At 38.8% G+C, this 19623-nt stretch overlaps 2 long non-coding RNA genes across 2 annotated transcripts; one reads left to right on the plus strand and one right to left on the minus strand.

Annotated features, from left to right (window-relative positions):
- The first annotated feature begins 4306 nt into the window (after nt 1-4306).
- On the plus strand, nt 4307-8278 carry LOC110017039. The gene is made up of 5 exons (XR_002875269.1): nt 4307-4753; nt 6561-6899; nt 6991-7026; nt 7621-7708; nt 7781-8278. It is a non-coding gene; the product is annotated as an uncharacterized LOC110017039 (long non-coding RNA).
- Nucleotides 8279-9491: 1213 nt separating this feature from the next.
- On the minus strand, nt 9492-16814 carry LOC111949261. The gene is made up of 3 exons (XR_002875274.1): nt 16406-16814; nt 16290-16334; nt 9492-11243 (listed from the first exon to the last, which is right to left on the minus strand). It is a non-coding gene; the product is annotated as an uncharacterized LOC111949261 (long non-coding RNA).
- Between the last annotated feature and the right edge of the window lie 2809 nt (nt 16815-19623).

Here is a 19623-nt window from a genome sequence, read left to right on the forward strand (position 1 = left end):
TCAGACAATGAAACCTCATTCCAACCAGGCAGTTCAGAACGGATTTATTGAGCAGCTGAAGCCAGCAGATCTTTACATGCATAGCCGTTAGTGTGGTTGACTGGCAGAGTGCAGGATTTTGTAGATTATAAAGAGACGACTGTTTTCTCAGAAAAGTAGACCCCAATAAAAGGGCTTATGGGTGACCAACGAGGACAATTTTAACATTAAATGCACACAATTTAAAAAGCTTCATTTTACAATACACACAGTGAGAAAATATGCAGCTATGAACAAAAATAATTCCAAACATAAAGGAAATACTTTTTCACAGTTCAGAATGCTATTTATTAAAATGCTCCGTCCTCTGAACACACAATATATCGACCCAGTGGTGGTTTTACACTAACTTACTCCCTGGGCGAGTAACCCCACGGGATTAGATCTTAAAAAAAACTTATTGTGAATACTATTTTTAGGTCTGATTAAACCTTAAAAACTAAATCATAGAACTCATCAGTGGAATTACTCCAAAGGTATTTGGCATTTCCGTAAATTTGTGCAACACCAACAGCAGAAATCCTCCAAAAAAACTCAATCCATAAAAAATGGTCTGCGCCCATCACCCCTCCCCTTTCCTCCGGCTCCGTCTCCATGACGACAGCGCGCAGCTGCGGCCCAGAGTTGATTGTCAGATTGTCAGAAGACTCCCAATCACCTGTTAGTGTGATTTCAGCCAGCCACCGGTGAGTTGCGCCCCCCTCTCGAGTTTTTTGACTTATGTTCCAAACACCACCGCAAAGAGGTGTGGGCCCAAGCGTCTTGCAGCAGAGGGCGGTGGTCACGTGCACGTCGGGTCTGCTGTGACGGAGCAGGGAATTGTGGGAAATAATCCCCATTGCCTGCTTTTGTCAAAATTGGGTTGAGCACGGGTGTTTGTTCTGCCTAATTCCTTTTCATGTGCCTGTTTTACGTTATTTCACTCTGACTTATTTCATCTTCTTTTTTTCTGCTCCATAAGTGTGAAGAGGGAATAGGATAAAGACATATTTCACAATCCGCTGTTACAAAGTTCAAGTTCAAAGTGTTGGCAGCTGCAGGCATGTCAAAATAAAAGCTCAAAGCTGCGTCTTTAGTCGCAACGGGCATGGAAAATGCCGCCACTGCCCACCTCGCCCATATCAAAAACTGTCACTCCGCGCAATACTGCTTATCGAACCGGTATTTTAACGATACGGTACTCTTATCGATACTTTTTTGGGACGAAAAATAAATAAACAACAAATTAAGAACATGAAGTGTTTTATTTCCTCATTATGCAACAACATTGTTTTTTTAACAAAACATTTTACTTTATACATGAGAATGTTCCAGATGGGATATTTATTTAATTATTTAATTTCATTATTTTTATTCTTTATGAGCGTGATGTTTCCTTTGATATTTTGTCCATTTTCCACAACCTTGAATAGACTGTTCTGTCTGTCAAACACCCAGAGTTAAGTTAAGTTAAGTTAAATGATGGAAACAAATTCACTTTGATGCAGATTAGTTTCTATTTATTTACTTTTCTTTAAATCCAATAAACCAAATAAATTGTATTAACTTTACATATGACGAATATCACTAGCTATTAATTATTATTCAGTTTTAGGAAGCAGCTGTTAAACTTTATTAATTTTACACGGAAATGGATGTTCTTAGAGTATAAGGGGATAAAATGATTTTTGTCGGGGGGCGCTCACGTGTCCCCTACGAGATCACCACTGACTGTGTGTGCGCTGCCTACCTTGTGTGTGTGCGCGCGGCGCGTACTGCGTACTGTCTGAACACACCCCCCCCCCCCCCCCCCCCCGTGCGCACAGACCTCTCCTGTTCAGCGAAAACAGCGATATTAACATCATCATAATTAAAGGAAAATTGACTGACTTGATGAGTTACATATGCTAGATAACATTTATATTTGTGGGACACAAAAAATAAAGTGACTTCTCCAGTACCGATAGCAGAACCGTTCAGGTCAGATCTTAACGATACTGCGGTCTTGAAGAATGTGGCCCCGGGGCTGGTTCAATACCGGGGCTCGGTACCCATCCCTACACACTCATCTCCACCTCCACGCGCTCCTCTCCCTCTCTCTCTCGTGGCACGCGCCCCGCTCAGCACACACACTCCGTTCTGTGACCGACTCCATCTAGTGTTGAAACTGAGAAGTGCAACAGCGCCATGTCCAGGCCATTTTCAATTATATTTTTTAAAATTTGCTGCGGGCCAATAAAAACAGACCGGCGGGCCGCAGTTTGCCCGCGGGCCGTAGTTTGGACACCCCTGCTCTAGTCTTTTCAAGAAAGATGTCAGGATGACACTAACTGTTATGAAGAAGCTGCTCAACCCAACCAAGCCCGGCCTCGTATGCTAATGAATGCAGAATCCAGTCATTCATTTATTTCCTATAAGTGTTTTTTCCAGTCCAGGGTCACGGGGTCACTGGAGCCTACTCAGCTGCTAGTTAGTGAAGGCGTGGATCATCATGGACATTTTAGAAATACAGAGGAGTCCTCAAATGACCCTGTTCTGATAGCTGCACACTCAAATAGTTTCAATCTTCTGACTTTAAAGGTTACTGTTGTCTGTTAAAAGATGGCACAGCTCAGATTTACCAAGTGGAAGAAAACAGGAGGTTCATTTTAGAGTTGAGGTTATGGCCACAGGAGTTCACTCACTCATCCTCCTCATGCTGGATCCTGAGGTTAAACGTTTTCAGTGGCGTCCTAAAAGAGCTGGTTGGACATTCTTCATGTTTCCTGGAAATACTCAGACTGTTGCTCTCTGCTTACAGAGTGGGAGTGACCTGAGATGACCTGAAGAATGGGATCCAAAACTGTATTCAGCAACAATCCTGCAATCAGACCTCCGTCACCGTTTTCAAAGTAAAAATACTAAGATTTTAGAGTATTGTGTATGAAAATAAAATGTAGTATTTCTGCTGAACGTTGGAATCTTTCCACATCTTTCTCTCTAGTGTTCATGGTTTGATTCTGTGTTTTTTTTTACCAGTTTTGTGGCTTACAGTTTTCCAGAACTGGTCTTCTGTGGGTCTTCAGCAGCATTAGCTTCGTTTCTCCATCCTCTCCTCGTCCCACAGAGATGGAATGAAGCTGCTGTTGGGACGTGTACCACAGGAAGTGAGGACAAGGTTTTTTTAAATAAATCTCACAGAAGACCCACAAATATCAGGTGATTGTTTCCTCACATTTGGGATTAAAAGTAGAGCCTTCAACATGTGCCAACCTCTTCTAAACCTGTTTCAGGTCACAGGACTGCTGGGGAGTATCCCTCTTCTGTTGACCAAGGGCGAGTTACACCCAGGAGGGGTCACCATGCAATTTGATCATCTAAACCAACGTGTTGTGTAGTGATTACTTCCCAACGAGGACTCTAGTTTAACTGGACAGGTGACCATTTGAGTAACAATTCAACTTTGGTTCAAGAAGATCTGAGAAGATGGATAGTCACCTTTAGGACAGTAGATGGGGGTTTAAAGACCTGCTCACACCAGGAACATGTTAACATTGCTAAGAGAACATTTGACACCAAACTCTAGTTTCTTTGGCGGATGTGATTGTTTGGTTCAACACTCTGGGACGGTAGTGAGGACAAAACATCGTTCAGTCGACTCACAGGTCAAACTCCAAAGAACGTTGTGTTCTACACAACAGACTATCCATCAAAAACAAAGCTCTACATGACCTCTACTTTCTATACGCTGACAGGCCTCAGACAAAGTGAGGAGAAAAGTGAAAATATGATGCAAAGGTTCAAACAGTTTTGATGAGAAGGCAAAGGAATCACTGGACCTTTCAATACAAAGCTTGACCTGCAGAGACTAGTGGATTCTGGGAAGACCACCTTTACCTTAAAAAAAACAGACCAGCAGTTTAGGTTTTAATAGTGGATGAAAAATGATTGTGAAATGTTTGCTATTCCAGATGTTAAGAATCTCTATAGTCCTGATTTTATCAACAAGATAGGGTAAAAGGAACAATCTGTGCAGAAAGATGCTTTAACTAAGGAATATGATAACAGGAAACTACATGTTGCCATTTAACGGCTAACATACTTCCCCACTGTACCTCTCCTTCATGACCTTAACAGACTTCCCTGAGCCAAAGAGAGTTGTCCTAGACTGGGGAGGGTTAAATCAGAGGACAAATGTGAACTCATACCACAACCAGACTTGTTGAACACAGCCTCCTTAGCTGATGTTCTGGGTTCAGAGAATCATTCATGCAGGAAATCACATATACTGTAAATGTAAATGAGAACTGAACTGAGTGACTCCTCCCCCTGGAGGGGGGGAGGGGCAGGTTACTGGTGGAACCGGTTGGCTTCAGGGAGCCAGAAACAAACATTTATTACTCAGTCATTGTATATGTCAGACTAGCCATTCTGGATCTGAAACCTTTTTTTAACGTCTTCTTGACAAGGAAAATGGATGGAAACTGCTCAGTTGTAGGGGTTAAGTACTGACTATTCCATCTGATTGAGAAGAAGGAAAACAAGTCCCTCCATCTTTTAGCACAGAAACAGAAACTTTCTCCATCTTCTCCAACTTCTGACATTAACTGGATCAGTGTGGGGGAGTCATCAGAGTGGAACTTCCTCCTCCTATAAAAAGTACTTTTCACTGACAAAATCTCCAGAGGAGCTGCTGATCTGGAACCAAGTTGGGATGTTTTCTCTGTTAAATTAAGGTTTTTTCTTCTAATCATTGGTAAGTCTCTGAAATAAAATTTCAACAACCGGACTTTATGGTTCTGTTTTGGTCGTTCATCTTTTTCCTTTTTGATCCACGGATTTGATAACTCCAAAGATTGTGTTTGTCACCTTTTATTAACAACTAAAAACCTCTGAAGGCTGAAATATTCCTGCTTACCTGAATGTCTGTCTGGGAACGAAGCTACGTTTTTATGTTAAAATAAGTTTAGAATTCTGTTTGTACACTTACTTGACAAATATACACAAAGTGTGTCACAGACTTAAAAAAAAGTCCTCATCTTGATTTCTGCTTTCTGGAAAAACAAAAAGAGTCAAAATTTGAGTTAGAAGATTTTTAATCAGAGTAAAGGTTAACCTGGTTCCACATTTTTTTTTTTTTTTTTACCAGTTCTGCCTGGTTTTTTCTGTCGTGAAAATTCTGGTCTGTTTGTTGATTTAATGTGGATCCTGTTGAATCTTCAATTCTCTTCTGGCAGATTCTATTAAGAAAAATAAACTAGATTTGTTTTCACTCCCTTTCTTCCCGTTTGTGAGTGAATGCCATCATTATTCTCTTCGGTCGCATGTATGTCTGTCGTCACCTTTCCGCTGACCGATCACGAGAGAACAGAAAAGAAATGGAAAAAAATAATTAACAATAAGACAACACGGATACCTGGAGGACCCAGCTCTTAGCTATATAGACGCGTCAGTATTTTTCCACTTTCCTGATCCTCCGCCATCTTTTTTTGTTACGCGTCAGGCCTGAAAGCCGACTGCCAGCTAACAAAGAAACAAATTTGTTTGTGACTCGTAAAACATGTTGATCGTTCAGATCCTGTTTGTCGTTCCTCTCCCTTTGATCCGGGCAGCAGCAGGTATTTTTCTGATTCAACTTTTGGTTTTTTAAAACTCTTTACAACTCTTTTTAAAACTCTCGTCTGTCGCTTAGCTTCTAGTTAGCTTGTATTGTGTTAGCAGTACTACAGCATGTGTTTATGTATGTTTAGGTTATAATTTTAATGTTTGCATTAATAGTTGATGAGAAAGAGGCTTTAGTCTGAGATTCTTTTAGACTGTACAACCGTAGCTGCTCCCAGTAAACCACGTTAACCATCATCATCAGCTCTGTCATACTTCTTTTACCCTGTGCAAAAACTGATTATATGGTCATCCTGTGCAATTCTTTGGAAATGTATGAGTGTATATTATGTATATATGTGTGTATATTGACTCCATAGTTTTTCTTTTTTCTTTATATATCACTCTCTGTACCTGAACTGCTGCTGCAACAAGGAAATTTCCCCATCGTGGGACTAATAAAGGAATATCTTATCTTATCTTTTAAATCAAAGCAGTCGTAACAGAACATCGCCTTCATTTATGAAACACATTTGTTTTTATTATCTAAAAAGCAAAAGAAGAGATTTTTCCTGCTAACATCTAACCATGAGGGAGAACAACGTCATGTTCTCAGCTTCTAGTTTAAGGAACGCAGATGGAACTTCAGACTTTTTGAAATGAAACTTTTAATTTGTTGTTTCAGCAGATCTGATTTTCATGATGAAGTTCTGTTCTTGTAGAACCGGGACCGTTGTGTCTTTTTCTCTGAACACATTTATCTTCTGATAGCGCTCATTTCCCTTTTGGGTCACATGATGCTGGAGCGACGGTTGGTTGGATCAACAGCAGGCCGACTCACAAACGAAAATGGATCAAACATAATATAAAAATAAAAAACGTCTCAGTGAGCGCAGGCGCTTGTTTTCCTCAAAAATGATAAAACATTCCACTTAACTCAACCTGGTTTTTTTTGTCTTCAGGTTCTCCTAAAGTGGTCTGCTCTCCATCGACGGTCCAAGCACATCTGGGTCAGGACGTGGTTCTGTCATGTCGAGTGGAACCTCCATCTGACTTGACGAATGAGACCTTGGAATGGACAAATGGAACAGATGTTGTTCACGTGTATCGGAGTAGGAAGGACGACCCAGACCCTCAAGTCCAGAGGTTCAAAGGCCGGACCATCCTCAACCGCCAGAACCTGAAGGATGGAATCGTTTCCCTCACACTGACCAACATCACCAAGAAGGATGAAGGAAACTACTCCTTCTGTCTTCGTACGCAGAAGCCGTTCATGTGTTCTGATGTCACCTTGACAAAGAGTAAGCTGCTGTTTTAGACCAGAATGAACCAAAAACTGTTTTTTTCAAACATGAAACCAGCTAAATATGATCTAACACGACTTCTGATCAGTTCTACAGACGGACAATACGACACACGACCTTCCAGGTGAGGAAAACACCTTCCTGTCCTTTGACACTGAGGCCTGTAGAATCAGATAGAATCTGAGACTTTTTCACACCATCTTTTCTCATTTCTTCTGATGTTTAGAGTGTAGGGTCTTGAGTGACCCTGCTTAAAACCCGACGACCTTTTTACCTTCAGTTCTGCAGAAACTCTGAAGGAGGATTGACTAAAGTAGAAGCTGCTGTGACTCTAGATTCTAACATGTGAAAAAGTTCTGATTCCTCAAACATCTGAATCCTCCAGAGCAGCAGGCTGATCCATTTTTATTGAGACTTTGACATTCAATCCTAAAGGAAGCATTTCAATGATATTTAGTGGATTACCATTACTTTGGAGGAAAATTGTTGATTTTTTGTCAAATATTTCTAAATGTTTTTAGTTTGATACTTTCTGATCATCAAAGTTTTTTTCTCAGTTTTATTTATCAGTACAACCATTTATTAAAAATCATTCTTTTTAGTTACAACACATGTTTTTGTTCGTTATGTGTGTCATAAACCTTAATGACTTTGAAAATACAATGTAGGACATTTGATTGTAATTCTTCTCTTTTTTTTCATCATCTCTGTCCTGTAGGATCTGCTCTGAGCTCTGGTGGTATCGCTGCCATTGTTGTTGTTTCTGCTGTTGTTGGGGGGATCCTGGCATTTATATATTATAGGAGGTCAGTCATAAATAAATGACCTTTTTATGTTTTTATTGAACAGATATTTTAACTTCTAATCTCTTTGTTCAGAAACAGATTCTGCTTCCATCGAGGTGAGAACCATGTTTAAGTCATTCATCCATTTGTTCAGATAAAATGAAAACATAGTTTTATTTCTTATTTTATCCTCATTTTTAATCAAGTGATGATTTTTAGACTAAATTTATCCTCTAAACTAAACTGTACTGAGATCAAGGTTCTGTAGAAAGAGACTGACTGAAAACTTTGGTTCTGCTTTGCTGTCAGAGTTCATCACTTTAGTTTGTTTAGAAAAAGTTTGTCTAGAAAAAGTTGAAGAAAACCAGAAAAAAACAAAGTTCATCAGAATGTCTTGATGCTGTTTTTGTGAAAGCTGCTGTAACAGAATGACAGCATGCAGATGAAATGATGACCATGAGTTTTTGTCCTAAAGTGAATGCTCCCTCTCTGCAGGAAGAGGAGGAGGAACTCTGAGATTTGAACCAAACTGTGAGGAAAGGGTGCTAACCACTACACCACTGAGCAGCCCAGCACTTACGGAGCAAAAAACATCTTGTTAGGTGATCAGTCGCTATCAACTTTTTTCAATTTTTCAATTTTATTTGTATAACCCAAATTCACAACAACAGTCATCTGGATGGGCTTTCGTATAGGTAATTGAAAAAGTTAAACATAAAATCAAATGGATCATGAATACATAGAATTCAATAGGATAATACTAAAACTTTAACTAAACAGACTACGCCAAACTGGACATCCCTGCCCTTAGACCCCCCTTCGTTGTGAGGAAAAACTCGTAAAAAAAGGATTCTGGGAAAAAACGAAGAAACCTCAGGGGTGCCCACATGAAGGAGGGATCCTCCCCCAGGACGGGCAGGCGATTTACCAGAACTCTTAGAGAAGAATTAACTTATCTAAATCTACAACTACACATTTCAAGTCATGCAGAGGAGCTTCATCCAGAAAGGGTTGGGGGGACAGTCAGGGGCGCGAGTCGAGCCGGAGACAGGATCCACAGCCAGGTGTAGGAGCAGGAGCAAAGGCGAGGAAAACGGTCAGGAACTGGAGCACGGATGAGCCAACTGGAGTCTGGAAGCACTCCCACTCCCCAGGAGGGGAGAGGAAAAGAGGGACAATACATGAATCACTGCACCAAACAGAGGCATGGAGAACTGAATGATAAATGATGATCAAGAATAGAGAATAGAGGAAGGGTAGAAGTAGAAAAGAAAAGAGGACAGAACCCCAGTGCACCATAGTTACCCCAGCTTCAGGAGGATCTTGAACTTGATTCTAGAATCAACTGGGAGCCAATGGAGTGAAACTAACACAGGAATGATGTGATCTCTTCTGCTAGTTCCAGCTAACAATCTAGCTGCTGCGTTCTGAACAAGCTGGAGACTTCTTAAGGAACTCTTAGGACACGCTGCTAACAAGGAGTTACAGTAATCCAGCCTCGACGTAACAAATGCATGGATGAGTTTTTCAGCATCACTCTTAGAAAGTATATTTCTGATCTTAGCAATATTCCGCAGGTGAAAAAAGGCAGTTCTACACGCCTGAGATATGTGAGCCTTAAATGATAAATCCTGGTCAAGTAAAACCCCAAGGTTTCTAACTGTGGAATTGGGGGCTATACTTATGCCATCCAGGGAGACTATCTGAGCAGACAGAGTATCTCTGAGGTTTTTAGGACCAAGTATAATGACCTCAGTTTTTTCTGGGTTCAAGAGGAGGTAATTAATTGTCATCCAGGTCTTGATGTCTCTGATGCAGGCGTTCAGTTGCTCTATCTGGTCATTCTGGTCAGGCTTCATGGATAAATACAACTGCGTATCATCTGACTTGTGTCTAAAATAACCACAAAACTTGAACTTATATCCCAGTTAAAGCCGTTGAAACTTTGACGTTGTAACGTTGTGACAAAGATTTCTGCCGAGAGAAAAAGTCAAGATGGCAGCAAAAACAAAAAAAACTCACTTTATCAATAATGGCCATGTACCTTATGAAGTCTGGTTGCCACATGGCGGTGGCAGCCAGCATTACCAGCCGGTAGCAGCTCTGATTGGACGATGTGTAAATGTCTTTGGACAGTGGCTGTTCGTGTCAAGGGCCACTGGTCGCCCAGTACCTGGGGGTTTATAAAAATAGGGTCATTCTGTACGCCTGATGGCCGCCAGACTACCTCCGTCTACATTCATGATCAAACCAACAATTTTCATAAAAATCGTGCGATGGTGTGAAATCTAGCAGATTGTGCGGACGCCTCCCCATCACGCGGTGGCAGTTGTGTTTGTGACCGTAGCATGAAAGATCCAGAACATTGAAACAGGCTGCTTTCAATCCTGCTGGACTTGAATTTAGACGTGTTTGTCATAAACTCCAGATCATGACAATACATGCTAATGCTAACGCTAACGGATGATCAATAATGAACCGGCTGCCTCACGGATCACTGATGTATTCTGTGACTTTCTTCTGTGACGTCAGCATGACCTGTAATGGCTGAAGATATTTATCGTTGACCACATTGCTGTAGATAATTTGTTCCTGTTTACTCCCCATTATTATATTGTCATGGTGTATGTATTTTTGGATTAAAATTTTGACATCTGTTCGTGAATTTCATTAAAAAAAAGATCTCCAAAAATGTTTGGAACTTTTTTGTTTTTATTACTTTTCCTTCACTTTTTCACAACAGCAAACAAAGAATCTGCAACAAAAACACTACATGTAATTTAAACAATCAAAGAACCTGAAATAATGACTCCAATCTATTTAGAAACATTTGTTTGATTTCTTTTATTTATGAGGATTAAAGCTGATTTGTTCACACAGACAGACTGAAAACCAGGACCAGATCAGGAATTTAACTGGTTTAAAACACAGCTTTAACTGAAAGAGTTTTTACTGTTTTACATAAACTCACATGACTTCCTTTCAAAACAAAAGACACATTGTACCACATTGGATCATCTCAACACAGCAACTGTATTAGTGGGTAGACTGATAAAAAAATATATTAAGAAAAAAAAAAACAACACTGCTTAATTTTGATTGTTGATGGTGTATCTACGAGAAATTCATAAATCTAACAAACTAAACCGAATCAAAGCTAATTAAGTGACCCTTGCCCAATTTTTTGGAGCATGTGGCACATTTAAAATTCACCTTAGAATCCGGTCTGCCTTAAGTGTGAATTGTGGTTGTGATTACTGACCTCTAAATGATGAGCAGTAAGCGTGTGGCCCCGCTCAGCGAATTGTCTACGTGACAAATACAATATTTTTTAGAGTAATTTTTTCGTCTGCTCCTGATTTACAAAAGATTTGAATAAAGAAATATTCAGATATACAAATTTAAGCATCATTTTCTGCATATTAGTCCTACATCATCAATCAGAAAAATGCAACACGTGATTGTTTGGGTTTCATGCATTGTCTTCTGTGCTCATGGTGGGTTTTTGGTAAAATATTCTTCTCCGTGCCTCATGGTTCTTCCTGGGTTCTCGTTTCTGATCGATGACAACCATACCAGGAACAGACAGGACAGCAGAGAACATCCACGGTAAAGACAAGATATTCGGTAAAATTAATTTAATAAAATAATCAATTTAATGATAGAATAACATTAATTTAATAAATATGAAACACAGTCCAAACTTTCATGACTCCACCCACTAAAGCTGGTCCTCATGTGACCAGATTCCTAAACAGAAAAGTGCTTTCTTACGACGCGCCAGTATGTACCCCCCTTTACTGCATTGGGACTTATGATATTTATCCCGCTTTACTGTGCCAGCATTTATTATATGTACCCCCCTTTACTGCGCCATTACCTATGGTATGTACCCCCCTTTAATCCCAGTACTTATGTTTTGTACCCCCCTTTACTGCGCCATTACCTATGGTATGTACCCCCTTTTAATCCCAGTACTTATGTTTTGTACCCCCCTTTACTGCGCCATTACCTATGGTATGTACCCCCCTTTAATCCCAGTACTTATGTTTTGTACCCCTCTTTACTGCGCTAGTACCTATGGTATGTACCCTCCCCTTTTCTGCACCAGTACCGATAATATATACCCCCCTTTACTGCGCTAGCACCTATGGTATGTACCCTCCCCTTTACTGCGCTAGTACCTATGGTATTTACCCCTCTTTACTGCGCTAGCACCTAATGTATTTACCCCCCCTTTACTGCGCTAGTACCTATGTTATGTACCCTCCCCTTTACTGCACCAGTACTTATGATATGCACTCCCCTTTACTATGCCTATACTTATGGTATGTACCCCCCTTTACTCCCATTACTTTTGGTATGTACTCCCATTTAATGCGCCGGTACTTTTGGTATGTTTTGGTATGTTCCCCCCTTTCCTCCTAGTACTTATGATATGTACTCCCCTTTGCCAGTATTTATGTTATTTACCCCCCTTCACTGTGCCTGTACTTATGGTATTTACCCTCTTTACTGCAGTGGTACTTTTAAAAAGACATTTGTTTTATTTTTTCTACATTAGAATCCCTCAGACACTTAAAAAATAAAAAATAAAATTAAACTTAGTGAGTATGGAAGCGATTCTGTAGCATAAATAAAAAGCAAAGTCAAAACCAGAAATGCTTTTTCATTTTCAAAATGAAGCTGCATTTTTTGACTCAAATTTAAAAGGAAAAAGCAATGATAAAAATGATAAAGAAAATGGTATTTGACATTTCATATTCAAAATGGTTCTCTGGTAAATGTGTAGCAAAATTCATTTACCCTATTTTCTGGACTATAAGTCACCCTTTTTTTCATAGTTTGGCCATGGGTGCGACTTATACTCCGCAGCGACATATATTAGAAATAAATTGAAATAAATACATTGTTATCCCTCCTGTTATGTTTATTTGTGAGGAACAGAGATGATGTTTCTGGGTCAATCTGATGTATGAGGTATGTTAAGTGTTAAGAGTATGTTAAGTGACTCAGAGAATCAGCAAACCTTTTTTTTTACAGTAAGATCTTGAAGGCTAAAAACATAATATTCTATTTTCCAATGATTTCATAGATTCAGAAATGCAATAAAAATGACAACTGTTTCTACAGATACAGGATGAAAACAGAGTATTAGTTGGACAATGATGCTTCATGAAAGGAATAAATAAATATGAGAAAAAATTACTGTGAAATTATGAGATAAAAAGTCTGCTATGATTGTGTCATATGAGGTTGTGCAAGTTATTAGATCTTGGTCCCAGATTTTGTCAAATAAATTTCCCGTCAAAATGCGACTTATAGTCCAGTGCGACTTATCTGTGTTTTTCTCTACTTTATAATGCATTTATGGGCTGGTGCGACTTATACTCCGCAGCGACTTATAGTCCGGAAAATACGGTAGAAATGTCTAATTTGACAATTAAAATGGATTAACAGAAATGCTTTTTAATTTTCAAAATGTAGCTGCGTCAAATGGCTCAAAGGGAAAATGAAAAATCAATACTTCAATGCTTTTTCATTTTATACTTAAAACCGCTTATTCTGTGTCATAATAAAAACGAAAATGCAAAGAGGGGATTGCATTTGCATTTTCACATCCACCCTGGGAAACTTGGCGCAATAATCATTTCTTAAAAGCATTAGCAGAGGGGAGGCGGGGCGATGACATCACTGCTTTCTCTGTGTGTCCGGCCGCTGAAGTTGGCTTGCGATTCACAGCTTCTGATTCGTGAGGGCACTAAAGGAACATTCCGCTGCATTTTTAGCATTAAGATCCAGGAATCCAGGTTTGAGCAGTCCAGGTCCAGCGGTTTGTGAACAGGACCTGGTTTTAGGTGATCTTATCGGATCAGATATTGAATCAGAAGCTGTGAATCGCAAGCCAACTTCAGTGTCGTCTGACCTGACCGCACTGATTTAAAAACTTATGATCGAGCAGAGCAGGGGCTTAAATATAATCATGACAGTAATAGAAGCACATTATGAAGATAGTCTCCTGCAGCTTCGCGCTGAGTGAGTGTTTTTGGTCCAACCAGCAACGTTTAGCATCGATAAATCTGCTGTCTGATGATGGAGCTTCAGCTGTCATCAAACAGCAAATTCACCGCGAAGCTGCAGATCAAGGTGTAAATATCTGGGCATTACATCAGTCTTTATTTTGTTCTGGACACCACTGGAAACACAAATTCATATGATGGTTTCTCAGATCGCAGCAGCATTTCCACCTCAGCGATCTGGAGCTTCGCGCTCCGCTGTGCGAAGGCAGCTGGCGGTCCGAGGAAAAAAGCTTGTCCGCGGTGCGTCAGGAGGAGGACCGCAGAAGGCGGACATGCAGCTACTTAGTCCTGAGAATCTGTGGAAACTCATCAGAAGTTCACAACCATCACAAAACTGTCTTCTCTGCCACTAACACAGTCTGCTCCTGGTGCGTTTGTGTCAGTCAGCGGCCGGACACACGGAGAAAGCAGTGACGTCATCACCCCGCCTCCCCTCTGCTAATGCTTTTTCGAAATGAATATTGTGACAAGGTGCGCGGGGTGGATGTTAAAATGCAAATGCAATCCCCTCTTTGCATTTTCGTTTTTATTATGACACAGAATACGCGGTTTTAAGTATAAAATGAAAAAGCATTTTGAAATATTGATTTTTCATTTTCCTTTTGAGCCATTTGATGCAGCTACATTTTGAAAATTAAAAAGCATTTCTGTTAATCCATTTTAATTGTCAAATTAGACATTTCTAAATGAATTATGCTACACATTTACCAGAAAACCATTTTGAATATGAAATGTCAAATACCATTTTCATTATCATTTTAATTAAGTGACAGAATAAGCTGTGTTGAGGAAGGAAATGAAAAAGCATTTTGGTGGATTGCTTTTACCTTCTATTTTTGAGTCAAAAGATGCAGCTTCATTTTGAAAATGAAAAAGCATTTCTGGTTTTGACTTTGCTTTTTATTTATGCTACAGAATCGCTTCCATAAGTGAAAAGTATTGAGACTCTTTTACCACCGTACTGGTTACATTTACCTACTATAAAAATCACAATTTATTTCAGATATATTGTTTTCACAATGATTTCACATGAAATTTTAACGCCCTGCTTGCCTTCTTCCAAAAACCAACAATTAGCTTCTCCAGAACGTGAGTTCTCACAAAGACCAAAGACGGGCTCACATCACCCCAGTTTTAAAATCCCTGCATTGGCTCCCCATATGCTTCAGGATTGATTTTAAGATACTTTTAACAGTTTTTTAATGTATTAACGGTCTTGCGCCTTCTTATTTATCAGAACCTTTAGTAAGATATGAACCCTCGCGGACCCTGAGATCCTCTGGCACTGGCACCTGTAAAAATCAAAACCTATGGGGAGGCTGCATTTCAGCACTATGGTCCCCGTTTATGGAACAGTCTGCCGGAGGACCTGAGAGCCGCAGAGAGCATTAATGCTGTTAAGAAAAAGCTAAAGACCAATCTGTTTAACTTGGCTTTTAGCTAATTTTTTACTACTTTATTTATTTATTTAGTTATTCATTTATATTTATTTATTTATTCATTCATTTATATTTATTTATTTAGTTATTCATTTATATTTATTTATTTATTCATTCATTTATATTTATTTATTTAGTTATTCAATTATATTTATTTATTTAGTTATTCAATTATATTTATTTATTTAGTTATTCATGTATTGTTATTTATTTCATCTTGTTTTATGAACTTAAACTAGACTTTTAACTTGTTATCTTAATGTACCTTATTATCAATATGTTTACTTTTCATCCTCATTATTATTTCCGCTGCTTCCTCAGCTGGAACCTCTCCCTTTGGATCGGCTGCTGTTCAGCCACTGCGGCTCTAGATGGGAACCTGTTATGCAGCTGTTCACAGAGAGGGAGGTTCTAATTATTAGCGTCTCCAACATCTTGTTTTTGTGCTCAGCCTTTTTTCCTCTTTGACTTTTCCCATCAGTTAAGGGGGTAGGAGGTGTGAAAGGAGTGGGGAAGTGTAGGTAAGGGGAGGGGCGCCCTATTTGTTAATTTTTTCAATGTAAAGCACTTTGTGTTATGCCTTTTTATGAAAAGTGCTTTATAAATAAAGTTTGATTGATTGATGGCTGGATATATGGATTGTGCGACGAAGCAGACTCTTAATGGGGTGTAAAGAATCGATCAGTCAGATTTGTGACCATCAGTGGTTCATTTTTCTTTAGTTACAGCAGCTTTCACAAAAAAAAAAAAAACATAAACGGCATCAAAACATTCTGATGAACTTTGCTTTTTGCTGGTTTTCTTTTGGATTTCCAGAAATTCTTCGGCTTTTTCTAGATGTTTTTTTTTAGCTTTAAACTAATAAACAAACTAAAGTGATAAACTCTGACAGCAAAGCACAGCTAAAGTTATCAGTCAGTCTCTTTCTACAGAACCTTGATCTCAGCTTCTAAACAGTTTAGTTTAGAAGATAAATTTAGTCTAAAATATCATCACCTGATTATAAATGAGGATAAAATTAGAAATAAAATTGTTTTAATTTTGTTGGAACAAATAGATGAATAATGGAAACATGGTTCTCACCTCAGAGTGATGGAAGCAGAATCAGTCCAGAGATCAGTTCTGTTTCTGAACAAAGAGATTATAAGTTAACAGTTCTGTTCAGTTAAAAAAAAAAAAGTAATTTATTTATGACTGACCTCCTTGAAAAGAAAAGGACTCAGGATCGCTGCAATAAAAACACCAGCAACACTAAGAACAATACCAAAAACACCAACACCAACATCCACAACATCAACAACACCAGAAACAATAAAAACAACACCAACAACAGCAACACCAATGCCAATGGAAACAATGCAAACAGCAACGGCATTGATGACATCAGAGCTCAGACCAGATCCTATGGGGAAGAGCAAAGAGATTGTGAGAAACAAAAGAACTCAAAAATAGAAAGTAAAATAGAATTAAAGGTCAAATTTTGTGTTTCTGAACACAAATAAAAAAAATATATTTTCTATTTTAAATAAATCATTGAATTATAAATGATTGAATCGTTGTTTTATTAAACAAAGCTAAGAAATAAAACTTTAACAAACCACTATGAAAACACAACTAACCTGCATGTATAGTTAAATTGATAAACACATTTGGTTGTTCAGAACTCAGCCACTCTGCCCATCAGACCTGGAACTCCCTTCTCTCTGATTTACAGAACATCCCTCAATTTTCCAAAAATTTTCAAAACCCACTTCTTCAGACTAGCACATCCACCCTAATTATTTGCAATAATACTGTCTTTATATAACTTTATGAATTTAACTACTGTTTTATGTGTTTAATGATCTTTTATTTAACCTCAGGGTAATAAAAGGAAACATTGAGTTTTTGAATTCAAGCAATATTAAGCCAGTATAAATGTGGCAGGATGAACTAATTGGGTTACAGGTGTATGAGCACCTGACTCGCCCTCATTCCTGCCTGACACTGCCTCTCTTTTTGGGTTTCTGCTCCTGTCAGTGCAGACATTGTGGCCGGTCTTGCTGCCCTTACATTGTCCCTTTGTGTGTGTTTGCTGCATTCTTATTGTTCTTTAGTCTTTAGTGTAGCCTTTATCACAATTCCTCGTCACACAGCAGGTCTGCTTGTGACTGACAAAAGGTGAATTGGAAAATTACGGTGGCCGAGAGGTGCAAGACACGGTTACATTTAAGATACAGCAACAGCAAATCCTAGTACAAATGAATAAATCACGAAACACAACAGCAAATACTGAAACACAACTGGAAATCGTGAAACACAACAGCAAATCACGAAACACAACAGCAAATACTGAAACACAACTGGAAATCGTGAAACACAACAGCAAATCACGAAACACAACAGCAAATACTGAAACACAACAGCAAATACTGAAACACAACAGCAAATCATGAAACACAACAGCAAATCACAAAACACAACGGCAAATACTGAAACACAACTGCAAATCATGAAACACAACAGCAAATACTGAACCACAACAGCAAATACTGAAACACAACTGCAAATCACGAAACACAACAGCAAATCACGAAACACAACAGCAAATACTGAAACACAACTGCAAATCAAGAAACACAACAGCAAATCACGAAACACAACAGCAAATCACGAAACACAACAGCAAATCACGAAACACAACAGCAAATACTGAAACACAACTGGAAATCGTGAAACACAACAGCAAATCACGAAACACAACAGCAAATACTGAAACACAACAGCAAATACTGAAACACAACAGCAAATCATGAAACACAACAGCAAATCACAAAACACAACGGCAAATACTGAAACACAACTGCAAATCATGAAACACAACAGCAAATACTGAACCACAACAGCAAATACTGAAACACAACTGCAAATCACGAAACACAACAGCAAATCACGAAACACAACAGCAAATACTGAAACACAACTGCAAATCAAGAAACACAACAGCAAATCACGAAACACAACAGCAAATCACGAAACACAACAGCAAATCACGAAACACAACAGCAAATACTGAAACACAACTGCAAATCACGAAACACAACAGCAAATCACGCAATACAACAGCAAATCATGAAGTGACGTAATATAAAACTAATTGTGTATTATTTTTTACATTTTCTTATTACTGTCTTTTTTATGTGGACATTTTCAATACTTGAGACAGTCCAAAAGCATTTCTTCAATTGTATTACTACAATAAAAATGACAAAAACGTTTAACAAGGTAAAGTTTTTGCTTTTCCGGTATTAAGGGTTTTCCCTCTCCGTTAAGACCACTCTAGCAAGAATGCTTCAGGACTGTTTCATGTATTTAAAATGTTCGCATAAAGAAAACAGTAATTAATAACATTTAAAAATCATACACAATTAGTTTTATATAACGTCCATTTCTGTTAGAAGCCATGTTTCCGCTTTCATTGTTGTGTTTCTGGTTTTGGTCATTTGTAACGGGGTTATTTTTTTGTAATTCGGTATTTGTTTCAGGACTCTGTAATTTTCATGATTTGCTGTTGTGTTTCAGTATTTGCTGTTGTGTTTCGTGATTTGCTGTTGTGTTTCTTGATTTGCTGTTGTGTTTCATGATTTGCTGTTGTGTTTCGTGATTTGCTGTTGTGTTTCGTGATTTTCTGTTGTGTTTCATGATTTGATGTTGTGTTTCAGTATTTGCTGTTGTGTTTCGTGATTTGCTGTTGAGTTTTGTGATTTGCTGTTGTTTTTCCGTATTTGCTGTTGTGTTTCAGTATTTGCTGTTGTGTTTTATGATTTGCTCTTGTGTTTCAGTATTTGCTGTTGTGTTTCGTGATTTGCTGTTGAGTTTTGTGATTTGCTGTTGTGTTTCCGTATTTGCTGTTGTATTTCAGTATTTGCTGTTGTGTTTTATGATTTGCTCTTGTGTTTCAGTATTTGCTGTTGTGTTTTATGATTTGCTCTTGTGTTTCAGTATTTGCTGTTGTGTTTCGTGATTTGCTGTTGTGTTTCATGATTTGCTGTTGTGTTTCAGTATTTGCTGTTGTGTTTCGTGATTTGTTCATTTGTACTGGTATTTGCTGTCGCTGTATCTTAAATGTAAGCGTGTCTTGCACCTCTCGGCCACCGTAGAAAATAGCCCTCCCTTCAGGTGATATCCAGTACTGATCGGTATGTGTGCCTCTTTAACCTGCTTGTCCTCTGGTTGCCGGGGTAACGCCCTGCTGCCCGTCTTTTTGGTTTGTCTCCACAGGGTCTTTGGTGTGGAACCAACTGCTGCTTTGACAACAATTTAGAAGGGATATTCATTCAGTACAGTTAAAACCAATGTTTGAAAACAAAAAGAAACACACCCCCACTTATTGTGAGACCCTGTGGAGGCGAACCAGAAAGATGGGCAGCGGGGCGTT

The sequence above is a fragment of the Oryzias latipes genome, chromosome 18 (genome assembly GCF_002234675.1).
Source record: "Oryzias latipes chromosome 18, ASM223467v1".
NCBI classification, from domain to species: Eukaryota; Metazoa; Chordata; class Actinopteri; order Beloniformes; family Adrianichthyidae; genus Oryzias; species Oryzias latipes.